We start from the raw sequence: 27,448 nt of genomic DNA, 5'->3' as shown, positions 1-27,448 counted from the left end.
TTTTTCTGGGATTTAGAACTATTCTTGTCAAATGTGCGAGAACCCGAAAACATCGGGATTCTCGTGAAAATTCAGGATTATTTCGAGCACTCTAAATTCTACATCAACAAATTGTGCTTAGTTTCGAAGCAAGTATTGTGGCGAGATGAGAATAGCCCTGGGACGCCACAAGGGCAGGAGTCCATCGTTAGGTTCGGATATCCCCACCTCGAACGCTTCCTCCGTAGTCCCAATGTTTAAGTTCTGACGTCATAGGCTACGTCAGCCTGAGCAAGTCCGGACGAGAGCCACAGTATGTGTGGCCTCTTTAGCCAATATTTTCCAGTATTATACCCAGTTCTCTATAAATCGGTAATTATATTTAGGAGCAATGAAAGCACAAAAATAATTTTGCCAACACAGATCGGGCAAGACCTCTGCGGACCGGTGAGTTACTAGTTACCCCACTACCGTCACGTTGGTGGAGCAATTCTCAAAATTTTAAATCGCAGCAATTTCAGGCAGTCTCTCGTATTTGAGATTTCACTTTCCAAGATTCTGCCTCTTCGTCCACGTCGACAAAAGAGATTGTCCATTGTCCCCGACGATGTGTCATCGAATGCCGGTAAATCCGTCGAGCGAAGTAGATTTTAAGGAAGATTTTCGCCGACACGAGGCGACGGCAAAGCGTCGTGCGACTAGTTAATCAAAGCGTAAATAACAGAACGAAACGGTGGTTGGGAAAGCGGCGATTTGAGCGGCACCATTTAACAGACCTCGGACGTGCATTCGTTTCACCCTGGAGACGCGTCCGTTTCCGGGTTCGGTGCACTTACACCTGCAAACGTGTCTGCCGGCATCCGTGACATTCGAGGTGGCAATCCTCCTGAGTAGTCCCTCGGTTCCAGGAGTCAACGTGGATCGGTCGGGGAGGAACTTCTTCGTGGGCTTTAAGCGGCAACGAGAAAGCGCATTAGCGATAATTGCTGGGTTACGTCAACTTCCACTGTTCTATCTGGAGTGCAGCCAGCGAACAGCGAAATAATTGAATGGGAAATTAAAAAGACTGCTTCTGGACCCGTCTTTCCCTCTACGCCAACCAACACTACACCGATCGGTCGAATCAAGGTAAGTGTCTGTGATTTAACATTAATCTAATTCTTTGTCTTCGACGTATCATACTATCTAAATGTTTACGTTGATCGAAGTCAATTATTTATTTGCGCAATTCCACTTGTTTCTGACCAGCTCTTCGTATGTGTTCGTAATTGTTCAGCCACTTGAAGGGTTGAACAAAGATAGGTACGCTAGGATTTGAAATTTGAATAAAAGTATTCAAAGAAATTTGAATTGAAGTATTTAATACACACAGCTGAATATACAGTTAGGAGCAAAACTGATCACGCACACTTTAAATCAGAATAACTTTTTTATGAATGGACTAAACGACTTCAATTTCTCTGTAAGGCTAGATGAATTAGTTTAGTAAATGACTTCTAAAAAATATGTTGAAAAATGCATTTTTATAGACGCTCTGAAAATTTCATTGAAATTGGTTGATTGGTTTACGAGTTATGAACGATTAGAGGTGGTAAAAATGGCAATTTTTCAAGATTTTTGGCCTTTGTACCACTTTTGATCGATTATAACTCGTAAACCAATTAACCAATTTCAATGAAATTTTCGGAGCGTATATAATGTTTATACAAGTTGACCAGACACATCTTTTAAATTTTCGTTATGGACCCAGCTAGCAAAAGTCGTAAAAATCAATTTTTACTATTGTGTTTCACAATTCCGATCAAATGCATATTTGCAACATATTTTTTAGACGTCATTTACTCAACTAATTCATCTAGCTTTACAGAGAAATTGAAGTCGTTTGGTCCATTCATAAAAAAGTTCTTCTGATTGAAAGTGTGTGTGATCAGTTTTGCTCCTAACTGTTCAGTAAAATTATGAAATAAACATACAGCTCGGTTTTGAAGTTTACACTTGAAATAAACTGGTGTCCTATCAGTCCTACAGGAAATTAGAAATAAGTAATTAGCCACAATTACGAGTAGACTTCGGATATTTATGCATCAATGGCGTATAAAAATTTTCAAAAAATGCTGGAATATAAAAATGGATAGAATCTAGTAAGATTTTTATATGTTTTGGATCTACAAACGTTGTTCCCATTAAAAATAAGATTTTATTTCACGCCACTTTCTTGAAATTTGTTTATAAAAATTGCATAAACATCGGCAGTCTAATTACGAGTCTGCAGATGAAATGATGAAGCTAGTAGATCAACGATAAGGATTTAAACAGAGCCGTGGCGAGCCTGCTAGAGAAATGATGAAGCTCGTACGAGAATTGGTAACATCGGATCGGCTCGCGTGTACAATAGCGCGGTGATCGATAAGAGGTGAGCGCGAGACGAAAGATAACCGGTAATACACGCGATTAGGTTGAAAAGGAACGGCGATATCGAGGGTAAGGCGTAGAAGTAAAAAGCCGATGAAGGAACAATGGGAGAGAGAAGTGAACACGGTGTAAAGGAGCGAAGGATTAATTCGAAAGATTTACAGCACGGCTGAACCATTATCGCGTTTCGTCGGGTGGATAAGAGTTTACCCTCTGGGCTTTTAATTCCTCCGCAGACGCCGCACCTTCTTCTCCTGCTCTCTTCCTCTCTCTCTCTTTCTCCTCTTTCCCTTTCTCTCTCTCTTTTTTTTCGACACTTGCCGCAGCCTTAACCCCTTAACCGCCTTAATGCGCCGGGGTACGCGTCGCTTCCGCCTGGTGTGTCTGACACTTAATTAGAACCGTTGTACTTGAAAACGGCGTGCTCAAAGTGCGTTCCCGCGAGGGAGCTACACAATTCCGTCGGCTAGCCGCAAGAAAATCCATCTCTGTTACGGGCCTCGAATATTTTCCCGCGCCATCCGCAGCAGCTCGTCGAGGGGATTGACTTTCGATCCTTGAAATCAGAGAAAACGATTGCTGGACTTCGAGAACCTCCGCAATCGTGCACGGTGTACGACGAAATTGCTGGCACCGTGTTTTATTCTTTCAAACACAAGGAAAAAATCGCACACACGCGCACGTCCATTCTTTCTTTCAACACGGTGACTTTGTTCATTCTTTCGTCGCCACGTTTTTGGGTATGTCAAATTTTAGTGGGATTCTTAGGAACTTGGGGGAACGGCCATCGTGATAAACTTCAGCAGTTTCGGTTTCATTCGCCAAATTACTTTGATTTTACGGGATTTTTCGTGGCGGTAGTTCGCCAGTTATTAGAGTTCTTCTCCGTTCGAACTCTTTCCCTGAAAATAAAATTCACCGGGATAATGGCGTTCGTAAATCAAATGCGGCGAACGTTTATGTTTTTATCTTACCTGATTGGTTAGCTCTTTGGTGTCGCAACCTCGATTTACGCATTTCGGTCCGGTTTCGTGCAACGAGCGAGGTTCTACCGTACAATTCTGCTGCGATTAGACTGTGGACCTTCATTAACCTTTTCTGAATGACTTGAATACGTTGAAGGCAATCTATTAGTGCTCTTGAATTCTTTTAGTACATGTACTATCTTAAATTTTAGCTACTCAATTTTACAGGATTTTTCATGGCGGCAGTTCGCCAGTTATTAGAGGAACTCTTTGCCTGAAAATAAAATTCGCCGGGATAATGGCGTTCGTAAATCAAGTGCGGCGAACGTTTATGTTTTTATCTTGCCTGATTGGTTACCTCTTTGGTGTCGCAACCTCGATTTTTGCACGCATTTCGGTCCGGCTTCGTGCAACGAGCGAGGTTCTACCGTACAATTTCGCTGCTCTTAGACTGTGGACCTTCATTAACCTTTTCTAAATGACTTGAATACATTGAAGGCAATCTATTGATGTTCATAAATTCTTTTAATACATTTAAATGCATCAAATCCGTAGTCTCGTAATCCTGAAGAGGAACAAGCACAGCGACTAGCTCGAAAGAAAATAGCGTCCGAAGCTCGACGCGAAAGAGGTAAAACGTTGAACGGCAGCGCGCGACGAACTGCAGTACATCGAAGCGCGATTTATACGGGGACTTTTTTGTAATCAGTTCATGCGAGAGATAGGAGCAGCAGATAGGTTTGAATGGGATTTATATCGGCCACGGTGCTCGGCCCGAATATTTGCAGTTAATAGAACGGGCCGGGCACCGTCTCGCAGGCGCTTCAATTGTATAAAATGTTCGCACTGAAATGAGATCCCTCGATTTTACGATTCGCCGTTTTATTGCGTCTTAACATGTGTACCCGGTGAAACAGGACGGCCGCGCGTGTTATAAAATATCAAATCCTCGGGAATATTCGGGGTAGTCCTGCAGCCGAACGATAAAGTTATTTCGCCGGGGACATCATAATATAGCGCGGAGAATAAAAAGGCAGAAATAGGAAATCACTTAAAGTTCTCGTGAATCCCTGGGACTGATTCACGGGAGAAGAGAGAGAGAGGGTGTGCAGGAAGAGAGGGGCGGCGGTGGTGCCAATGAAATTCTCTGACCGCGCGAAGTCTAGAAGCGGGCTTCAGTTTTACGAGCCATACCGGCGAAGCTTACAGACGATTCCGCGCCCGCCTTCTTCTCCACGCCGAACGACTTTACTGTACCAACCATACCCCGCCTTTGCTCCGCTTACTTTGGTTAAAGAATCCTATTGGAGAAGTTTTTACGATTGGTTCGTTTGCGAGAGGTTCACATCGCCTTGCCAAAACTGCTCGATGCAGAGATACCGATAGGGATGAAACGTTTCAGACCGAATATAATTGCGAAACAGTCGTGTCAGCAGCTTTCGCCGATTTGTCCGGAGATCTCCGTTTCGTTTTATTCGATCTTCCATCTTCGTTCAGCCTCGCGACATTTTATAGACACGACAGACTTCTGGGTCAATTATTTTTACTCGTAAACACGTTTCGCCATGAATTTGTTTTATCGTTTCTATTTGTAACGTCCCCGATGATCGCAATTCGTGTGCCGAATTTAACCGGGTCAAAAGGAACGCTGGCGATGTCGATATTAACAACAACGTTGGAATGAATTGAGATACCGATTATAAGTTACCACTTCGTATACACATATGTAGTTCAAACTTAACAATGCAAAGTTGCGTTTGAATCCCAAAAAACAGTAGCCAAATGGGTCGAAGTCAATGTATCGGTATCCTCAAAAATGCTTTTAAAAATTTTAAAATCCTGTCGTTTTATTACTAGAGAAAATTAAAATCCAAATTTTCTACCTGAGTTGCAACAAACCGAAGAGAAGCAGACATTAATCTTCTTTGTCAATATATTTAATAGGTTGAAAATAAAACAAGAGTATTTATAAAATCCGTTGTCTATTTATTACGAACGCATTAAACATAGTAACAGAGAAAATGGATTTCTACTCCACTTCGATGCGATTCGGGTAGAAAATTTTATTTAATTTTGCATGAAGACTGGTTGCATGAAAACATTCTGGTATAAAAGCCCACTCTATTTATTCATTGTGCGATGGCAATGGCACGCTCGCACGTAAAAGCTTCGTCCCAAAAATTGCAACCCAGTTTCGTCGTAATTCCTATTATAATCCATCGTGCAGTGCTATAATTATCAAATGCCGAGCGTTCCGGAATAAGAGAGCAGATTGCGGGACGGTGGTTGAATGTCGTGACAATAGGGAGGTTTTCGCGGATAATGAGCGCGCGTTCGAAATAACTGAAAATTAAGCAGCGGAAAAAATCGGACCAACAACGGAGGTGCTGTGCGTGTGATCGTTGCGGAATATAGGGCGCGGAAGTTTTCCGCGGGAAACGGCCGTGACACGCGCGCGTTGCAGTTCTCGTCCACGTCCAGCGGAATGCGAGCACGCCGATGAATTCTCCGGGAATTCTCAAGTTCCATAATCATCGCAATTTCGTCGTACGTGACGTAATTTTGAATAGGGATTATTCAAATTCTGCGTGTGCTCGCGAAGTCGCCGCAGTTCGTCCGCCGCCGGTTACATTTGGTGGTGAGCGTTACGTCAGCCTGCTCCACTACCTGTCAAACTAAACTACGGTGACGTTGTACATGCGGAGAGATCTGATTGCGAGTTGCGGTGCGGATTCGGGGAACCTCCAGAACGCGGGATCATCAAAACAAGGGATGCGGGAAGAATGAGTGCATGGTCGTTTCGAGGAAGGGTTTTCTATTGAATTTATACAAAAATTTAATATCTATAGCTGTATCAAGCTTGTCAACTGATTGTGTTGATTACTTAACTTTCTCTCTGTCTATTGCTAGTTTAATATTAACCGTGTACAGGGGGATAATTGGACCCCATATATTTTTGGAGCAAAATGAAAGACAAAATTTGTCTACAAAAATATTTGTGAAAATGTATAAAATACTTAAAAAATTTGGAACACGTACAGATAGCATCCCTAGACAATTTTTTGATATTATCCTTATGGCTGCATTTCAAAGAAAACATTTTTCCGCATAAGTATTTGTGGAATTTTATTGATTTTTAAAAGACAAGTATACAATACTTGAAAATTTGACACATATCGCAAATAGCATTCCCAGAACATTTTTGGAAATTCTCGGCGACTTTTCATTTCCGTGTTTGTCAGCCTGAGGTGCATTTCAACGAAAAACTTTGCCCGCATAAGTATCTGTGGAATTTTATTGATTTTTAAAAGACAAGTATCCAATACTTACAAATTTGACAGATATCGCAGATAACATTCCTAGAACATTTTTGGAAATTTTCCATTCGGCGACTTTTCATTTCCGTGTTTGTCAACCTGGGGTGCTTTTCAACGAAAAACTTTGCCCGTATAAGTATTTGTGAAATTTTATTGATTTTTAAAAGACAAGTGTACAATACTTAAATATTTGACACATATTGCAGATAGAGTTTCTAAAACATTTTTGGAGATTTTCCATTCGGCATCCCTTTATTTTCGTTTTTGTCAGCCTAAAGTACAGTTACTCCCCATACACAGAGGGAATATTAAATCTTGTATTTACTGTAAAAAAAATAGTAACTTTAGACATGTTCCGCGTACAGAAAATGCTGCCCGACACACTCGTTCCTCAGAAAGAACAGTTTCAACGCAGCGCGAGTCCCATTCATGTCTCGAGAACTTAGGAGGCAAGGTATCGACCCTTAGACTGAGCAAACATCTTCCCGACGATCCTCGGGGTAAGAAACGCTGTCTGAGATTCGTTCGAACCCCCTGTCGGATGAAACGGAAAGAGATAAAGCATAACAGCATTCGCGCTAACGTCGAACGATTCCGATGATTTCACGGACTGCTGCTTTCATACATTTCACTGTCGCACATTCACGAGAGACGAAGACTCCGATGCTCGATGAACCACTTCGGTTGCTCCCACGCTCTTCATCTACTCGTGCATACATATATATCTGTCGCGGAGTAACTTCAGATTGATGGCGGATATCAATTTTACCGTCCGAAGTTATTGCTGGAATGTTTGCGTTTATTCGAATATATCGATGCATAAATCAGGGGCCCTGCAGCACGACCTCTTTGTCTTCCAAAGGCACGATACTGCAGCGTCCCGCGAACGTACAAGATTTACACGTCTGTCAATCAGTGTCCCGCTTCAGCTACGCTCGCGTGTTTCGTCATCAGACTGCTCAATTATGCAGCCTGAGTCACGCCATTTTTACGTACATTTTTTCTACAAATGCCTGCAAAACATTTTAATTCGCGCAATGTTTAATAATGTGCTAATTCGTGGAATAAAATGTAGAATAAAATTCTCGCGGGAAAATGTCCCAATTTATAAGAGAAAAGCCACTTGTATACAGGCTGAGCCACGCCATTTTTATGGACCATGTCTTGGATTAATGTCTTTCGTATAAACGCAACGACGCATTTAAGAAATATAAATGCACTTTCGAATTTTTCGAACGTTTTTAGCAAAGTGAGAATACAATGTTAGAACGATTAGAAGTGGTTCGGAGTTTTCGTAATAAAATTGACAAACATGAAGACATTGATAATAGAATTTGAAAAATTATGTGAACGAAATTCGGAGATTTTACGTGTCCAATGTATTTCGTAATAACACTGTCTCATTGTTCGTGAGACCAGCCACCATATATCCTCATGCTTTACAGTTCGAATTATATAGCGACGTCGGCAAGCCGCGATTACAAAAAGCTAACTCTGCGTTACGACCTGTAAATCAAGCAATATTGTAGTTTCAACGGCTGATCCACTTAAAGGAACGCCTTCGGAAACGTCCACCATCGAATTTCGTTTCCCTTCACGCACGCGTTCCCCGTTTTCGTGTCCCGTGGAATTCACCGTCTCCCGTTATCGCAGATTTGTAGCCGCAAACCTTTTACGCGATCAAATTTATCGAAAACTTCCAAGTCTTTAATATTGCCGGCAATCGATTACGCTTGTACCACTTATCGGTCGCCGAAGAGAACGGTTTCGCCGTGGAAAATTTGCTGCGGTCCAAGTCGTGTGCCGTTTGTTCGTTCGTATCGATTCTTTCGCATATTCCTTAAACTAGAAGTTTTATATTGAATAGAACTTATTACATAAAAAGTCTGTAACATCCAGGGATATTTTGTTAACCGATTGTAACAAAAAGATGTCCAAACCGAAACGAATCAAATTTGTTGAAGTCAAGACGATTTTATTGGGATTGATAGAGACTGGTAAGAGTAGAACGATTTTACTAAGACTAATAAAGTGTGACAATGGCGAGACGAGTTTATTGAGAGTAATGAAATTGATTGGAAATCCTAATGAGAAACCGATACATTGATTTCACATTAATAATTATTTCCTTGGGTTTTATCTGGACCACTGAACGCAGCAATAAGTTGAAGGCTGGCGTTACCCAGTTCAATATTAGAAACTGTCTACTTTCGATGCACATGTTAAATGAATATGCATATAATTACGATCTAAATATTACAAGAATTCTGATCGTATTCGAGTATCTGATCAATTTTGAAAATATAAGAAGATATGGAAGAATTGATTATTTAACAACCTTCATGACGTGATCGAAATTGTACGATATTGAAAACTGCACATATGTTTAAAATAAATGTATAATGATAATGATAATGAATATAAAGGAACTGGAGTTATAAGGTGATCAGAAGTGGCTACGAAAGTTCCGGGTAAATATATTTTCTAGCTGATTATCAGGAATAATAGCAAATTGTAGCGGCACACTTCAAAACCATGACTCGCCATCCCATCGTCTGTAACGGAGTAGTGCCTCGCTGGCATTGGCGTAGCATCCAGGTAAGCACCGAGCCAGCAACTTATAGTGTAGGCGATGTAAACGTAGCGCGAGGGTGTGGTAGCTGCGAGGAAGGGCAGAATGGTTGCACGGGTGGTATAACTTCGAACTTGGTTATGGAGTTGGTTGAATTATGTGTCACGTAGCTAGTCGCGCGCGAATGCGCCACCCGAAATAGGCTGAAACACCCCCTTGGATGCGCCTCCTGCTCCCTACATGTGTGTATTAGTCTATATAATAATGTATTAACCTGTGTGCTCGCCTAGCTGCGTCTGTGTTCACTTTTCGCGCCCTTCTGCGGCAGCAGTTCAAGTGAACATGTAAGTGCACACAATGTTTAATAATTTTCTAATTCTTGCGATAAAATGCCTTAATTTACAAGAGAAAAACCACTTATATACTTCTGTAAACATGCCTGCAGAATATTTTAATTCAGACAATGTTTAATAATGTTTCAATTCGTGCGATCAAATGTCCTAATTTAGAAGAGACAAGAATTATTGTTATAGTAGAACTAGCAAGATTTTATAGAGTATTAGCAAGGTGTTATGAAAAATGGAAAAATTATCTAAGAAAAGCCACCAGTATAATTTTCTACAAATGCTTGCAGAATATTTTAATTCGCACAATGTTTAATAATGTTCTCATTCTTGCGATCAAATGTCCTGATTTAGAAGAGAAAAGAATTATTGTTGTGATTGAACTATCAAGATTGGATAGAATACATACGCAAGCAAGGATTTCTGAAAAATGGAAAAATGATTTGAGAATCGAAGATTGTATCTTTTTCAGAAATCTCTTAGGGTTTCCTCGCGCACGTTCCGTAAACGCACAAAGATCCACGTGGTCTGCTCGTAAAGATGTTAAAAGACGAGTGTCGAGTCCAGGTGGAGGGTTGCGAAGGGTCGATTTCGCGTAAATGGGTGCTAAGGATCAGGAAACAACGAGGCATAGATTGTTTCTCGTAGCGAGTTTCTTTTCCCGTTGAACGAGGAATCGTTCGATTGCTCGAGCGTTCGTTTGTGTATTCGAAGTTCATGATGCACCCTGCGCGGCCTGGCCTCTTCCTCCGAGGGAAGTCGTATTCGACAGAGAACGTGGCCGTGTTTGCGAGGTAAAGCGGCTGGCAAAGTTGCGGGCCAACTTCTCTCCCGCAGTATTATACGAGAATTGATAATGCCGAAGTTGTTAATGCATTCTCGGATCAGTGCGCCATTTATGGACCGTAGGAGGAAGGACCCCGGCCGACCCCCTCCCTCCTTTCGCAGCCCGTACCCCTTTCAAAACGTCCCCTGTCGTATCTGCCGCCCGACCGAAATTCGAAGCGCGAACCGAGGCGCGAGAAGTGATTAATTCGTTTCGCAAGTTCGCAAAGGCGACGACGCTCTCTGCCGCCACAGAGCCGACGCGACGCCGACGCGGCGAACGTGTGCAAGTGGATAACAATAACCACGAAGGAAACCGACTCACTCTTAATCAATCGTACCCGGGGGTGAAAATAACTCGGAGAGACCCGCGCCACCTCGTCGATGCGTCACAGTACCTGCAGTTTAGATAAACTTGGGGTGGTACCCAAAATTTCGGATTGGGAATTTTTTTTGAGACCTGAACTTGATTCGGGACTCGAAACTCAATTTGGGAGCTGTCACTCGGGGTGTGATGCAATTCAATCGGTCTGTAGAGGAAGGGGTGGTAACGTGGCACCCCTGTTTTATATTTCTTCCTAAAATCTGATTGATATCTACACTCCCATCCATAAATCACCGGACACTTGATTATCTTCAACAAAATGGTAATTAAAGAATACAAGCCTCCAACTTGACTGTTTTATTTTTATTATTTGTGAATGCAAAATTTAATCTATATTCATCAGATTTGATTTACATGTTCTCTACATTCGAAAAAATGAGTAAGTACCATTTTTATTTCATAATATAGGTCCCCTTCAATAACAAAAAATCGTCTGCATCCAAATTTGAATAAGTGTCCTGTGACTAAGGTTAAATGTACTAAAATATGCTTCAAATTCAGGCCAATTAGCTTCCAATTTTCTCGAAAGGGGTCGAATTGAGATTCTTGAAGCGTAAAGTTTCCGTCAATAATTCAAAAAGAATTAGCGAGCTGACGAACAAATCGTGTTAAACGAGAGCGACACTTAAATCGACTGAATAAATCCTCAGATGCTGATCGAATTACAATAGAAAGTGGAAGTATTAATCCTTTTCCGTTTTGGTTGAGAGGAGACGATTAAACATTGATGGATAATCGGTACATTTTGAAACAATAAGAATAAGCGGAATGAAAATCCATCTACCGTCACCGGAGCTTCAGTTGGCGTTCTAAAACGCAACGGTACATATTTATTCAACGATAGCTCTTGCTGATTATTTTTCACTTTTGATATTTCACCAGTGACGTGTTATCTTTTTATATATATATATATGTATATATATATATATGTATATATATATATATATATATATATATATATAAATCGCAAACATGAACTTCGATGAATCGAAGGGCATGTTTGTTTCTATCGAGCGGCGGTTCCGCTAATTGGAAAAAGTCAGTTATGAACGCCGCGCACACCGGTCGACGATTTTTCAATATATGCGTATAAACTTTGTCCACCGTGACGTCGCAGTGGCACATAGATGGAACGAGTTCGCGGCCCATCGGAATGCACTTTTATTATTAACGACATAGATGTCCGTTGATGGATCTGCCGGCTGATATTATTGGTCACGGGCCGTTGTGCTTGTTTTTTTTTTTTTGCGAACGCAGAGCCGCGCCGCGTTATATTTAGAGATCGTGGAAATATCCGTGCCGTATGAATTTGTTAATTAATTACGCTAGAAACTCTGACAGTATGTAACAGCGTGCGCGCCGGTTATCCTGCATACAAATGTCAAACGTATTAATGCAGCATCCAGCGTTTCGGGATTTACCTTGACCAAATATTTTATAAAACATCCCCTCGCGACCGATACGCTGGAAATCATGCTCTACTAGTAATTCTAAATCAGAATTGTGTTACACATTTATTGGATTGTTATGTACTTTGTACTCGGAGCTATTTTAACTCCAAAATTAAAATTGGTGCAACATCTCATACAATACCTACATGTTTAGTAATAGATTAGATACCGACATATTTAATAATGTAAACAATATTTTGAATAACGGTACAGCAATTTTTAGTGGCACTTCAGAGTCACCATTCGGGCGCTAAGGGTTAAAGCTCGCAATTCCATTTTCGAAGTCCAACTATCAGTTTCAATTTATGTCAGCAAGTTTAGATTTAACACTAAATCTACCACTGTCGCTTAAATGGCCGGTTTTATATTGTTCATTTAAAAAGTTGAAACTTTTAGTTCAACTTTTAGTTCAACTAAAAAGGAGAAAATAATTTTTTTTCTGGTTCTCCATAAAATACCGAATCCAGATAAATGATTAATAATGTTTTTCCCCAAAATTTTAAGCAGTCAGTTCAAAATTCCTTCTGTTATAAAATTAGTGTCGGAATAGATAGAAAAATTTAATATAAATTTTAATAAAATCATGACATTAATCGCTATAAAAATAAAAGCGTGGAGCATCCACGAAGATTACGTCAATATAGTTTAGCGATCCACGCTTTTATTTTTGTAGTCACTAATGACATGATTTTATTTAAATTTATATTAAATTTCTCTATCTATTCCAACACTAATTTTATAACAAAAATATTTTGAACTAATTGCTTCAAATTTTGGGGAAAAATATTATTAATCATTTAATTGGATTCGGTATTTTATGGAGAACCCGAAAAAAATTATTTTCTCCTTTCTAGTGCATTTTAATATAAGCGTGGTTTTTAAAATGTTTTTTTATATATTATATTTCTAAGCAGAAACGTCTTAATCGCTTTTAATGCTCGGTAGATTGAGTGTTAAATTAGACATTCCGTGCGGAATGTTTCAATTGACAAGAAATAGGCAAATACGGAAAAATTGCGAATCGATGAGATTCGTGGGACAGTGAAGGTCGCGCGTCAAGGTGAAAAGGGCAGGTTTTCATACTTCATGAGCACGATCGAGCGTTCAAAGAGAAAAGCGAGGCGCGGCTAGGTTTCAGCAAGTCGATGAATGCTAGGGATCGGGAGGTGCTCACGTCTGAAGTAGTCTGAACGACTTTGTCCTGGTCGATTCTGTCCGCTTCGGTGCCCTTCAATGCCTGCCATCGCCACGTCCTAATTATTCTGGTAATTATTCTAGCCATTATCGTGCCGACAGAGGATCGATAAAAGCGACTTCGGGATCGTTTATGAGATAAAGTTAGGGAGGATGTGCCTTACGGAGCCACCTTCGCCTGGTCCGCCCCTGACTGCCGTTCAATCATCTCCCATCGATAATCTTCCATGGTGATCGCGCGCGGCCCCGTCATTGGAGCGACTAAAGCCGACCACGGATTTCGGCGTGACGCTAGCCGCCCGCTCTAACGAGAATCCAATAATCCCCAATTCTCCGGGACGATGCTCGGCAAATAGAAGTTTATTCGAAAGGTGCGCGCTTCCGATGGACATTGTGATCCACGGATAAACACATGTCCGCGCCAAACCGTTCGGAAACTCGGTTCCCCATGCTTTGTTTTTGCTCTCCAGCTCTTCCGGTGAACTTCTGAAAGCAACCTCTTCAAGTTTTCAATTGTAGAAGAAGTGGAAGGCGATTCGGATTGACATTATTGTGATCCACGGATAAATACCAGATCCCACCCTTGCTTTTGTTTTCGACCCCTGAAACAAATTTTTTAACCCTGCAGCTTCGATTGCTGTCGATACACAACATGTACATCTTCTATTAGGAACCGAACGAGTTTAAATACTGAGGTATCCTCTGTACAATTCTGAACGAAAACACTTAGAACGAAAACTTTGGAGAAGTTTTGCGTGTTCAAATATTTCGATTGAATCTGAAGAAGCGATTTCGTTACAGATATCGTAGTGAATATGAAGATTGATATCTTTTTTTTAGTAAAGATAAAATTGCGACGCTACGAAGGAAAAATTGTAATAGCTTCGGACTAAGTTGGAACGGAGTGTACATTCAAACCAGACTATAATGACTACGTCTTCGAGAGTCAGAACTTGGTATAATGAAGCGACCGGTATAGAATGTTGCTTATGGGTTATGGTGTTCATGGTAGTTAAAGTTCGACATTGAGGAAACTTCGTCTGACGATGAGTTGGCCGATAGTAAGGGGTGGGGGAAAGAAGACAAGACAAGGTTAATATTTCTTTCTTTTGAATCTCGCAGTTCATTTACTGTGTACTTTTACTTGTACTTAATCTAGAAAAAATTAGTGTATTTTGGTAGACTGATACTAAAACACAATTTTTAAAAAATCCCTGAAAGAGGAAAAACATGAGTCACAATACAGCAAACAAATTCTTCCTCGTGCACTCTTTTCTACATCTGCAAAAGCAATGAAAACGTCAAAATGGAGTAGACAAATGAATCACTTTATACGTAACCAATACACCGAATACGCGTTCATACGAATGATTGTATCGCTGTTATTTCCCGAACACTATTTTTTCACCAAATCTCCAAACTACGAAAATGTCACTAAATGTTCAATAGCAGCGAGCAATGGGCAAACAAAGTAAAACACGCGGTATCTATTAATACTTCTGCCTGGACAAACAGGTATCAGTTCTTTCACCAGATCAACAGTTTCTGTTTTCCAATCAACCTACATCCGAATAACCGATATTCCTACTTTCATCCACAAACAGTGTTTTCGCAGTTCCAATAAACATTCCGAATTTTTCTTTTAATTCCCATCGAACCGGTAAAACGTGGACCGACCGTTAGCTACACTTACAGAAACAGGAGCGAGTCGGAAGCGTTCCGTATACTACAGGAGCACCGAGAACAGCTCGGACTAAACCTTTTCCCCGGAACAGCGGCCCGCGAACTTCCGGAAAAGAATACACGAAAAGTTCCGCGTATTTCGCGCCGCGGAGCGCTTCTTTCTCGGTGGCATCGCGCTGTTTGTATCGTCGGAACGCATCGAATGAAAAATAAAAAAAAGAGGCAAAAGGAGAGTGGGAGAGCGATCGAGAGAGAGAGAGAGAGAGAGAGAGAAAGCCGAGGGAAAAAAGCGCGGAAACAACGGGCGGAATCGATAACCGCAATAAATAACCGCGGGGCGAACGCCGCGAGCACGCCAGGCAAATTACACAATTTGCGAACTAACGATAACGCGGCAAGGCCTGCAAATACGCGCACCGCCGTTCCGAAACTTTTTTTCCTCTCGCCGCGAATAAATCGCGGAGTTGGCGAAGTCGTATTTTCCGGCAGGCTCGTAATTACTTATCAGACCCGTAAGATGCCCACTCCGGCCGCGTTCTATGCCGGATAAATTGAAATAAGCGAATAGTGGCTTCTCGCAAGTGTTCGATACAGACCTGCCAAATAATGGGACTGCAGGGACCCCGTTAAGTGGGGTATCTGTGGAGTTCTTTTTCACAATTAGTGAACTTTGAGCGCAGATATCTCAGAAACTATGCGTCCTAGCGCAAAATTTTTCAGACAACCCCCGTATGTAGAATCACTCGACCAGGTCAGGAGTTCAGGAAAAATAATGGAGAGATTGCTACAATGTTATTTATAGTTGATTTCAAGAGTTCGACGAATCTCTCCGGACGACGTCGAACTTAAAAACGTCAACGGAATATCTTATTCGAAACGGCGTCTAGTTGGAATCAATTTGAGATTCGTCGCGACAGTTTTTCGCTGGCGCTGCCGGTTTTCGCGTTCGATTTTTGCGCCGCCCTTCGGCGTCGGGGTCCAATGTCAGAGGGTCGAGACGGAGTCCAACGATTTATTTGATATTATGTAAATGGCGGCACGAGGGACGGCGAGAAGGAAAGGGCAGGGGGCAAAGAAAAGAGAAAAGAAGGAACGTCGCGTGGGGGATGGGGGGCTGCGGGGGTAGAAAGGGTGATCCGAGAATCAACGAGCACGAGGCCGGGCTGGACCGGAGAGCCGCAGCTTCTTTCATCTTCGGATATTAATTTCACGGTGGAAGGAGGGAGCGAGCGAACGGCAGAGGGCCGATTCGAACAGAGAAGAAATCAGGAACAGAGAGAACACCGTAATCCAATTTACCAATGCCTCTCTCTCTCTCTCTTTCCCCCTTCCCCTTGGCTCTTTCTCTTTCTGGCTCGAGCTGAGGGCTTTGTCTGGTTATCCCGGCCGATCTTCTTCCCGTGTCCCTGTCTTTCTGCGCCGCCGGGAACCACTTCTCCCCCAGGATATTCCCCTCGCGCACTCGAGAACTCGTGAAGGTATGACTCGGGGTCGAGCTGCCAGCGCCCCCGAGGTTTTGCGACGTTTCTTCGCGGTGTCTCAAGTGGCGAATTCGCCTACTCCCCCCTGCCGCTTCCTCTATTTTTGGCGAATCGTTTTCACCGCGATTCCTCTGGTCTCCGGTGACCGAGGAGAAGTATCGAATTGCGATTGTTTGATCTCGAACCGTTCTTAAAGCCCGTTTAACTCTTTAACTCGAGGTCCCATCGCGAATACTTGGAATCACACGACGGAGACTATTGTACAGCAAATGAGAAAACCAATTCAATTATGCATATTACGTTAATCTTCAATTGACCTCTGGGGGACCTGTATACACGAAATCACATTGCAAAGTATCATCAGGATTGAAAGGGTTAATCATTGAATCGAATTTCACAGTGGGTCGTGTGGTAATTAAAACGATGGAGCGAAATTATTTGGTGGAAATACTGTCGAAATGTTTCGCAGCAATTTCATGTAACTTGTCGGTGCTATAAATTGTATTAAACATTACACGTGTAAATTCTGTTTCATTTTATGCGATGCGTAGGTTTAATGTACACTGGGTAATCACATCGACATATATAATTATAAGGGAAGTGTAAAACGCTAAGCAATGTACTCAGCTATGCAATGTTTGAATTATGTGAGAGGTCAAAAAATAAGTCAGTACTACTAGGGCGGTGTTAACGAAAATTTATGCAGATTAATGTCATGGGGAACCTGAAGACTGAAAAGCACTCTACGACGTTCATGCTTCGCGTTTCGCTATCCATCTGGATCCAGCGTCTCGGTTTCGCGATCAACCTACCCGTTTTCATGTCGCATCTGCGCGGAGCCCTGCGCCCCCACTTTCTCGCGGCGCAATCCCTTTAGCGCACCAGGGAAATATTGTTCCTGACTGGAGCACTCAGGACACCGCGTATCAGAGCCACGCAACTTCTTCCTCCTTCTGATAATCGAATGAATCGCACGCGGTACGGTTTCACGTAGCCGAGTACATTCGATTTTTCACCCGGCATCCAGTCACAAAAATTCTATGCTTGAATCAAGAATACAGAGTGTCTTCTCAAACATGTGACAGAGTCATCTTCCATGCCAATGTATATTAAAGAGGAATTTAAACCAGATATTCTTACAATATTCACAATATTTTTGATTTGTAAATTTGGCAGTCTGGTGGCCAACCTCTAGAAAAACTGAATGTTAAAATTTCTTCTTAAATATATGACAGAGTCATCTTCCATGTAAATGTATGTTGACGAGGTATTTAAACTAGCCATCTTTACAATATTCATAATATTTACAATCTAGTGACCAACCTCTAGGAAAATTGAATGTTAAAGTGACTTCTGAAATATGTGACCGGAGCATCTTCCATACCAATGTGTATTAAAGAGGAATTTAAACCAGATATCCTGACAATATTCAGAATATTTTTGATTTGTAAATTTCGCAGTCTGGTGGCCAACCTCTAGAAAAACTGAATGTTCAAATATGTTCTGAAATGTGTGAGAGAGGCATCTTCGATGACAGTGTATGTTATAGGGAAATTCTCAAACCTGATAGATATCTTTGCAATATTTACAGTACAGGGTGGTCCACCTAAATGTCTCCTTTATTTTTGACGACATCACAAACGTTTTTTTTTTCAATTATTTATTTAAGGTCGCATCAACATCTAGGTAATTAGCGATCACAAACGTTTTGAATGCACTATAAATGGTATCACAAGGTGAATGCTTTGCAAATGTATAACTCGTAGAAAGTTAATTTGCAGGAACTAAAATCGTTCATAACAACGCAAAGAAATGAAGTATACTTATAAGTAACCTTAAAATCTGCAGCACTTTCGTGACCAGGGTAGTTCTGGGATTACCAGATTGAAATGTGCTGGATTTCGTAAAAGAAATGAAAAGCGCTACTTATCGTAACACACCTAGCCCAGACCCTTTCGAGGCTCCCATTGAAATTTCCTTATTCGCCACGTGTTGTGTACGGGGGTGGTTTTTCGAAGTCCGGCGGGAAGTAATGCCATCAGGAATACTTTCCTAAAGGGATCCCGGGGCATTTAAGGAGCGAGGGGGACGCCGGTTCGGGTCTAAGTGCATCCCGGCTAGGGTTACCACTATGGCTTGTAATATAACCTGTGCCTTCTTGTCGGATAGAGATCAGAGAGCCCCATGGTCCAGGGGTGAGACGGAGAAACGAAGGCGATGGGGATGAAGACCGGTCCGCCCGGAACGTAATGGTATTTTCAGGGAAGGGAGCAAGCCGCCTGCCATTCCTGCCAATGTTTACCATAGGTTGAAAGTTTTCGGCTATTCCCCGCGATATCGCGTGAATACCGAACGAAAAAGGGAGCCGGGCCCCGTGTCAAACATCCTGACCGCACACTGGAATTACAATTAGCTCGGGAGAAAGAATTCTAATGTGCTCTCTCGAGCCGATTGGTAATTCGCTTTTAATTTTAATTCGCTCGTTTAGCTATGCACCGTTCGTCGGCAATCTTTCTGCGGGAGCTCGAATGACCCTTGAAATTGACTTTCGAAAGAGCAAACAAGTGTACAACTTCTTACACGGTTCGCGAGCGGTGGAATTCTTCGCGTATTTTTGTTTTATGAAACATACTTTGAAACCTTATCGTTAACTATAGTAGTGCTCTGGCCAAAATCTAATGGGACAGGATCCCCACCTCCGGGACCTGTTTCTGATGTTCTCTTGTACAATTGTTGAAACTACAAATGTTTCCATGAGACAATTTTCGCTAAACATCTTAATTCTTTATTCAATCACGTATTATAGTAAAAATCGTGAATCATCTCGATAAATTCAATCTTGTTAAGTACTCGGCAGTTCTAGTGTTAAAATACGACAGAAAATCTTGTTGTCCGCCGAAAGTTTCAGGAAATATGAACACTGGCCTCACCGAAAAATCGAACACAAAATTTTCTCATCCGCTCGGGGTTCGTTTAGCTGCTCGTAAACTTGCTTCATGCAGAAGAAACAGGAACATTATTAATCTAGCTGCTCGCGAGCTTGCTTCACGGAAGAGATAGGAACATATCCGACCCACCGAAAAATCGACTAGAAAATCTTCTGGTTCGATGGGGGTTAATTTGCGCGCTGTTCTAACGAAGATGGGGGAGAGATATCGAATGCCCGGGTGAATTTCGCGGCAGCGAGATTTATAATTTGGCGAAAGGCATCCCAGTTACGGCGGTCATGATCGAGGCTTCTTTCCTCGGCGGGAAGCAATTTCCTGTTAACGGGCCGGCGGTGGTGGCCGTCGCCCGATAAAATAGAAACTTTTGTGGCTATCCGGGGCTCGCTGGTCTCGGATAATAAGATGAACACTGAAGTGCGCGTTGCACGGTGGACGAGGCCGCGGCTTACAAAGGGTTACCGAGCCAGCCTGGGCGGCCCTTTATTCGGACGGAATTGTATCTCGCCGGCGGAAACCGTAATTACTTTCAAATGACGCCGTTAAACGCAAACATTTAATCCGGGGGCCGGCGTAATGAAAGACATTAAAACAAATTCACTTCTGCGGAACGCCGGAAATGTCCGCGCTACGGACAGACATTCGGGAGCCGATCGTCGTTCCATCTGCGGGGCATTAACATACCATCGAAATTGGAAAAAAGGGCGGCAAGAGAGAGAGAGAGAGAGGCGGTAAAGGAACGAGAGGCATGATCAATTTTAAAATTCCAAGCAAATACGGGGCATAGGACGGGAACCTGTCGTGGTACTCGTGAGCCCTAGGCATTTTCTAATGACCCCGGCATCGGAAACCTCTTACACGTTCCTATAACTCGAGCGATGCATGAATAGCTCGGAAGCCAATCAGTGTGAGTCCAATTTTTTCGGAAAATGACGTACGTGATTCCAGAAACTCTTTATCCGCTAAACTTTCAGCTGACGAAGCTATTCAATCGATATCTTCGAAGGTAAACAATAAATGGCTACGCCCATGTTGAGACAAAAGTATTCTACTATTTGATGAAATAATTTTACGCTCCTTTACGTACAATATGAGCAAAATTAATGAGCTAATATCCATAAAATTCGATACTGACGATGCTAAGCGAAATATAATCTGACCAAAGATTTGAATCCATGATTTCTCTAGGAACGTAGCTATAAACCTAATCCAATTAAAACTACCAAAAGGAACCTGCAGAAAATTGCGGGGGATGATTTTTAATCGTACGAAATAATTTTTCGCAGACTCGTCTTAGGCGCTGCATAAACCATCCCTCGAATAGCCCGACATCGGAACGAAGCGTCAGAGACGCGAAGGAAAATGGGGGTCGTTTAGGGGTGAGGGGGAGGGCAGAGTAATTAAAAAGTTCGCTGACAGGGGTTGCTAGGTATAGGTCAGAAGGAGTATCTGCCAAATAATTAAACGTTAACGGTGGAGGGAGTGGTCTGCTCGTCTTAGGCTCGGTTCGTTCGAATGACTGGCTCGCTTACGAAAACTCAGTTTCTCTAGTTCCTCCACACTTTGTTTCCTCTGTTGTCTCTCTAGTTACTATTGCAACGGCGTTATAAGAGCATCCGGGATCCCTGTCTTTACTTTTATCGTTTTCCTGTGACCTAGCTTCCCCTGTTTCTCCAAGTTCTTCCGCGGGTTTCCTTCCCAGGCGTTCGGTAACGACAGGCTCCGCTATTAACACGAGAACCACGAGGCTTCGCTTCTCGTTTTTACTTCGCAACTGCTGAAAATATCCGTTTTCGCGATATATTCCGTCGCTGCTGAACGCTCGCGCGGCTTCCTCATTTTTTCCGATTTTTTTCTTCGTTCTTCGCCCCTGACCTGTCGTTGAAAGATTTAAGCGAAGACGAAAATAGAGCTGTAAGAATAAAATTCTAGACGATTTATATTACTTAAGGGAGGTATACAAAAATCAGTAAGTGTGATTTAAAACAGTGACAACATTGAAAGAATTTTCAACTGCTGCTATATTATTTTTAAGCGGCTAAACACGTTTAGAAAGAAAATAAATTTCTGTTTCCCTCCGGCTTGTGGCAATTCGGATAGAAAATCCTCTATTTTCTGCGCAATTTAAATATTTTATTATATGAAAACGTGGTCTCGCGAAAGATTCAGAGGGTGGCTCCCGTCCACCCGATTCGCGGAAGATGCGTACCAATATTTCATCGCGCGAATAAACCGAAGAATTTGCGAAAGAATTTAAGGGAACGATTAATTACAAACTAGCAAACATTCGCGACCACTTCGGGGCGAGTAAATCAAGGGAAGAGTCTCTCGGTAGACGAAGGGCGTTAATTTGTTCTAAACAAAGGCGAGAGGGTGGGGGACGAGGGGTAGTAAAGGGGCGAACGAGAGAGCGAGAGCAATCTTCTCCATACTTTACCGCATCCCGTGCAGGCATTCTACACTTTGTGTCTTAAAGTTCGTTCCGGTAAATTACCTTAAACGCTATTGTGGCGCTCTCGCGGAGCAAACGATCCAGCCCCGCGTTAACCTTACCTTGGTCAAACCATAACCTTTAGCCTCTAAGAAGATCGGTAATAACACGGCTCGGCGAGCGTCGAATGGCCGTTTGAACCATATTTTCCGAATTTCCCATGAAACCACGTTACTTCTTCATTAAAATTGGCCATCCAATCCGCGAGATGTTTACGAGACTGTCGACCGGAGTCGATCAAACCGGTTCGATACGGCGGAACACCCCGTTGTTGCTTTTTTAAAATGTACAATCCGCGCGATGACTGGGAGAATCGTATTCTTCGGTACGGTTATCGCTGCCGGGAAACGGTGGTTCTTTTCTGCTGCAATTGCGAGAGGGAAACGGATGTTTTCTACGCCGGGATGTACTGTAAATATCAGTTTGCCTTGACTGAGCACCGAGAACCGAGCCATTATGCGGAATTTACGATCCATTCCCGAGGCCAAACTGTCCTGACGCAATATAAGCATTAATGTCCAACGGGCAGCCTCCACTGGGTCACGGTTGCTATCGTAGATACCGCAACGTTTTCTTTCCGCAAATGAATTCTCTTACGAGCGAACGCATTTGTCATATTTAATGCCTTATAAATATCAGCCCATTGCTCGCCAAGACAAATAATTTGCTGCGTTCTTTATGGGACCACCGTAATTGGCCATTATATTCTACAGGCGCTGATGAATGGACACTGTTTTCTCAGATGACTTCAAACAATTCGAAATATTGTAGTCACATAAAATATAAACAGGAAAATATTGGCTATTAGCGGACTTTGTGCATTTATCGTTTTATTATATTGAAATTAATGAACATTTTTATTTCGCACGAAAGATTCCGCGTCATTTACGCCGTCATTGTGTTATAAATTGCCCATTTGCATAGACATCAAATAATTGGGAATTTTCATTTAATGGAATTTCGATAGCCGAAATGAAATCGCGATCCTTTTTCACGAACTAGTGTCCGGAACAATAAACTCATATTCGCAGCGAACTAATTATCGTACGAACAGTTTATTCCATCCTTTCAGATTATGTTTGCATGGCGGAGCTGCCCGCTCATAATTAATAATACGAGTGTCTCAAACAATCGATTTTTAAATATCATTATTTTCGTTTAAATGAACAAAATTTGGCTCTGAATGTCACTGAATCAAATTATCTTCGTTAAATACTTAAAATTCATTAAAAACACCCATATATATTTCCTAATTCCGTTCTCGTCGATATTTCAAATGGAAACATCATGCAATATGAAATACAATTAACCAGAAAGTAGAAATAACATGAGGGTGTATTTTTCTCGGTCGAGGTCGCGACTCTTTGTGTCTGAACACGAAATAACATTTTTTCGATCGTATCTACACCGTTCTCCTCCGTTGTTACATTCTCTGCAGACCGCGCACTTACATAAATATACTTTATGCCCGACAATATGCTTGAGCACACAGTCGTCCGCGACCTGGGAATCCGTATCTCTCCTTCAGAGACAGATAAAGCAGGTCAAAATTGAAAGAGAAAGGTCAGATGGAAAGCTGCGCTACCGGGAGAAAGCAAAGATCAAAAATGCAAGCTGTTAGTCGGGAGAAATACCACGGAGATTGAAAGCTCACCTACTTTTGCTTCGAGCCCAGGGCTGTTCACTAGAAGCAAACTTTTGTCAGCATTGATAATCATTTTCTATTTTTACTCTGTTAATTTTTAACGCTACTATCATTGCGCTGTAGACCTTTATGCTAAATAAAAATTTCTGCGTCGATTGTGGGAGAAGCAGGAATAAAATAAAAATTAATTCCATTACTATACCGCATTAGACTGCGGATCTTTATGTAAAATACAATTTTTGTACATCAACTGCAATCTACAGCAGCTAATTGTAAGTAAAAATTAATTTTGGTATGGTCAGAAGTATTTCGACACTGTTGAACTCTTTTAATGTTTCTATTGCTTTGAATTAGATCTATTAATTTTTGTCATAGATGCATAAAATCCGCAGTCTAGTTATCATAAATGCACATAATCGGATGTTTATGCAAACTAAAAATTGTTTTCCTGAATTACAACAAACTGGAGTAAAATAGAAAATTAATTCCATTCGTAATATGTTTAATGGGTTGAAAACAACCTAACAGTATTTATTAATTCTTCTGACATTATTAATGTTCCAAATTACACCTACTCATCGTCATAAATGTATATAATCCGCTGTTTCGTAGTGATTCCACGACTATACGTAAAGATTGTTAACAAACCACGAACGACGAATTATTCTTGCAGCAACGGAACGTTTCGATTAACAAACGCACTGTTTAATCGGAAGCTAAAGTGAACGAAGGAGGTATAAAAAGAGAAGGGAGATTGATAGGGAGTTTGGAGGAGCAGTGTAAACAGAGATAAAAAGGGGAAAATAGGGTCAGAAAAATGAAGAGGATCGTGGATCCGGGCGTACCGTTTGTCCTCGATTTTCCGGAGGCATTGGCAGTCGGCGCGAGTCTGCTCGTTGGTATATAAAAGTTGGTTTACGATCGAATCACGCGGCCAAGGCGGTACGACCTAGAATCGATAAGGGCTCGTAAAACTGCATCGATTCCTTCCTGGACGAGGATCGGCGAGAAGAAGGCAAATGAGGGTTTGCTGGTGCGGTGGGAAAGAAGGTTTACGTCGTACCCGGAAGATTGATTCGAAGACGCGGTGGAAACCGGCACGGCACTCGCCCATCCTCGACGAGGACGATCCGGAGCCCGAAACGCGCGCGGCAAAGCAATTCAGCCAGCCAACTGCCGCATAGTTGGAAAATAGTATTTCAAACTCATCACCGTAGTCAGCTCGGCTCGGCTCCTCAAACACGGACAGACGGAAGACCGAACATGCCGCGTGCTCATTCGTTTCGCTCGAACTCGGACAAGCCTCGAAACACGAAACATCAGCGTACATGTTAATGCCAGTCCCCACTACCACCGTCGCCGCCATTCCCTGCAAACTACAAAATCTGCCCGCCGAAATTTCGGCCGCTGCAAACGAAGCATATTATTCGCGGAAGAACGGACGACCTCTCGCGCGCCGCTGCCGTTGTCCACAAGTCAAAAACAATATGGCTGGCGAGGACGCGAGCTCCCGAATTTTTTTGCGGAGCAATTGTATATTCTATTCGGTTTAGAGATGCCTGAGATAATTTAAGTCAGCCTTATTAAGCGCTGTTGTAATTAGTGTTCAGTGGAACTTCTAATCACAAGGGATCAATTATCATTAATAGACAGCGGATTTTATGCATTTCTGACAGAAATAAGTACATGCAATTTGAAACAGTCATAACATGGAAGAATGTAAAAATATTGTTATATTATTTTCAACCTATTAAACATATTACCGAAAGAAAATACATTTCTATTACATGGTTAACAGTGGAATAGCAATGCACAGAGGAAAGGTTTTTGTTTCACAGTTATTGAAATAATGAAAGTGATTTCATAAGAAATAATTCTGAGTATTGAGATATCTTTTCAATAAAATCAATCCAGTTTTTAAGGGAACATGTACCAGTTACTTTTAGGGCTCTTGGTAGATTTAGTGTTGAATAAAATATAATTGTAGTATAATTCTTCTATTCTCTCTCTCACCAAACTAATGGGGGAAGTGCTATAGTCGGACCCCCACTGACGTCACGAAGCTACAGTATAGTATATCCCAGTAGGATTTCGATTATCGTTAGAACCACGTCGCGCAAAATCTCATACATTTTCTTGAACCTGGTGGTCGCTAACAACCCGGTCCACAACGACCTGCTCGACAGTATGTAATGGCTTTTATTCGACGGAACGAGATTCTGGGACTCGTTTATTCGACCGCGAGAACACGTCCGCTCGAGATCGAACGTGATAACGTGCGAGCGAGACCTCGTTTTATATCTCCGCGCACCTAATTGCAGTTTCTTTCTTCCCTCGCGCGGTCGACACTGTTTTATACACGGTACTACGCGGATTAGCGAACATCTCTCAGCGAAGATTAGCGTTAACGGAGTCGTTCTCCGCGGTTTTTACCGACGACCGGTAGCAATTGTCGGTGAGCAATCCGATACTGCTCGTAAAACCGATCGCCAATATTTTTAGAACCTTTGTTTAATGTTGTTTACAGTTATTCTGGAAAATTAGATTAATTGTATTTGTTGTACGAGGTCCGTTTGGATCCCAAGTAAAATTTGTTTGCAGTGATTGATTTCCTCTACTAGTACATACCAGTAACATGAATAATAACGCGGCTAGCCAGATTCAATTGGTGCAGCATATTTCAGATTTAGAGCCTAAATTCTGGGAAATATACAACGTTCAAGCAACAATTTTCTTACAAAACTTCTTTCTATTCCTTTCTCTTACAATAAATATACGTTTTATACGGGAGGTGAACGGATTTGGCCATTGGCGTCCGAGTGTTGAGGATATACCCTCAGATTGTAACTGGAAAGGGACTAGAATCTTACTAAATTTTGGGGCGAAACATGGGTTTGTGCGCTTCGGTTATTTGACCTTATTTGAGCAGATTTTGGGCTGGGTGAGGGCTCATTCTAAAGAGGAAGGTTAGATGCAGTGCGCTCCAGTCATCATATAAGTAAAAAAAGTCTTTTAGCGACAGAAAAATGCATTGAAATCTGCGGGTTTTTCTCTAGATTTTTTCTCTACTTTGGGCCCTCATATTATTAGATATAAATATAATCTCGTTAAAATCATGACCAGAGCGCACTGCATCTAACCTTCCTCTTTAGAATGAGCCCTCACCCAGCCCAAAATTTGCTCAAATAAGGTCAAACAACGTCTGGGGGCAGACCCATGTTTCGACCTATTTTTCTAGTAAGATTCTACTTCCTTTCTAGTTACAATCTGAGGGTATACTACCGCCTTAATGCATAAATGGTGCAAGATCATTGGAATATGAATGTATGCCGTCACGCTCCGAGAATAGTCCCACTAACCAACAGTGGGAGTACCTAGTGGTGTATCCCCACCCTCAGCACGAATAGTGACGTCATTACATGAATTGAACTGCACTATAACTGAATGACGTCACTCAGAATCTGAATGTATCATTTCCCCCGCTATTCATCCCCGAAATTCTTCGATCCTGTCGCCAAGCCAGGTTGCTGTAGACTCCCTCATCGACGAAGCCGGCAGACCTCCGCAGCTCTAAAAGTAACGAAGAACGAGCGTTCTGGTGTTTCGCGACGGCGTGAACGCATGCTCGATGACACGCGGGGTGTCTGCGAAAAAATCGCAGCCGAGCCGCGCTGTCGACGACCGTAAAAAGAGAAGGGTTACTCCGTGTTTTACGTCCCGCCATAAGTGAAATGTGCATCCGCGGGCGAACTCTTGTCG

The 27,448-nt window shown here is 42.1% G+C and overlaps 1 long non-coding RNA gene across 1 annotated transcript in view; it reads left to right on the top strand.

Annotated features, from left to right (window-relative positions):
- The first annotated feature begins 598 nt into the window (after window positions 1–598).
- Window positions 599–27,448, top strand: part of LOC143212786 (uncharacterized) — a 127,065-nt gene continuing 100,215 nt past the window's right edge. The window contains exon 1 of the long non-coding RNA XR_013009779.1: window positions 599–1,107. This is a non-coding gene — a long non-coding RNA (uncharacterized LOC143212786). The remainder of the gene's footprint in view (window positions 1,108–27,448) is intronic.

The sequence above is a fragment of the Lasioglossum baleicum genome, chromosome 10, assembly GCF_051020765.1.
Source record: "Lasioglossum baleicum chromosome 10, iyLasBale1, whole genome shotgun sequence".
NCBI classification, from domain to species: Eukaryota; Metazoa; Arthropoda; class Insecta; order Hymenoptera; family Halictidae; genus Lasioglossum; species Lasioglossum baleicum.
This window is presented reverse-complemented; position numbering and strand designations above follow the sequence as displayed.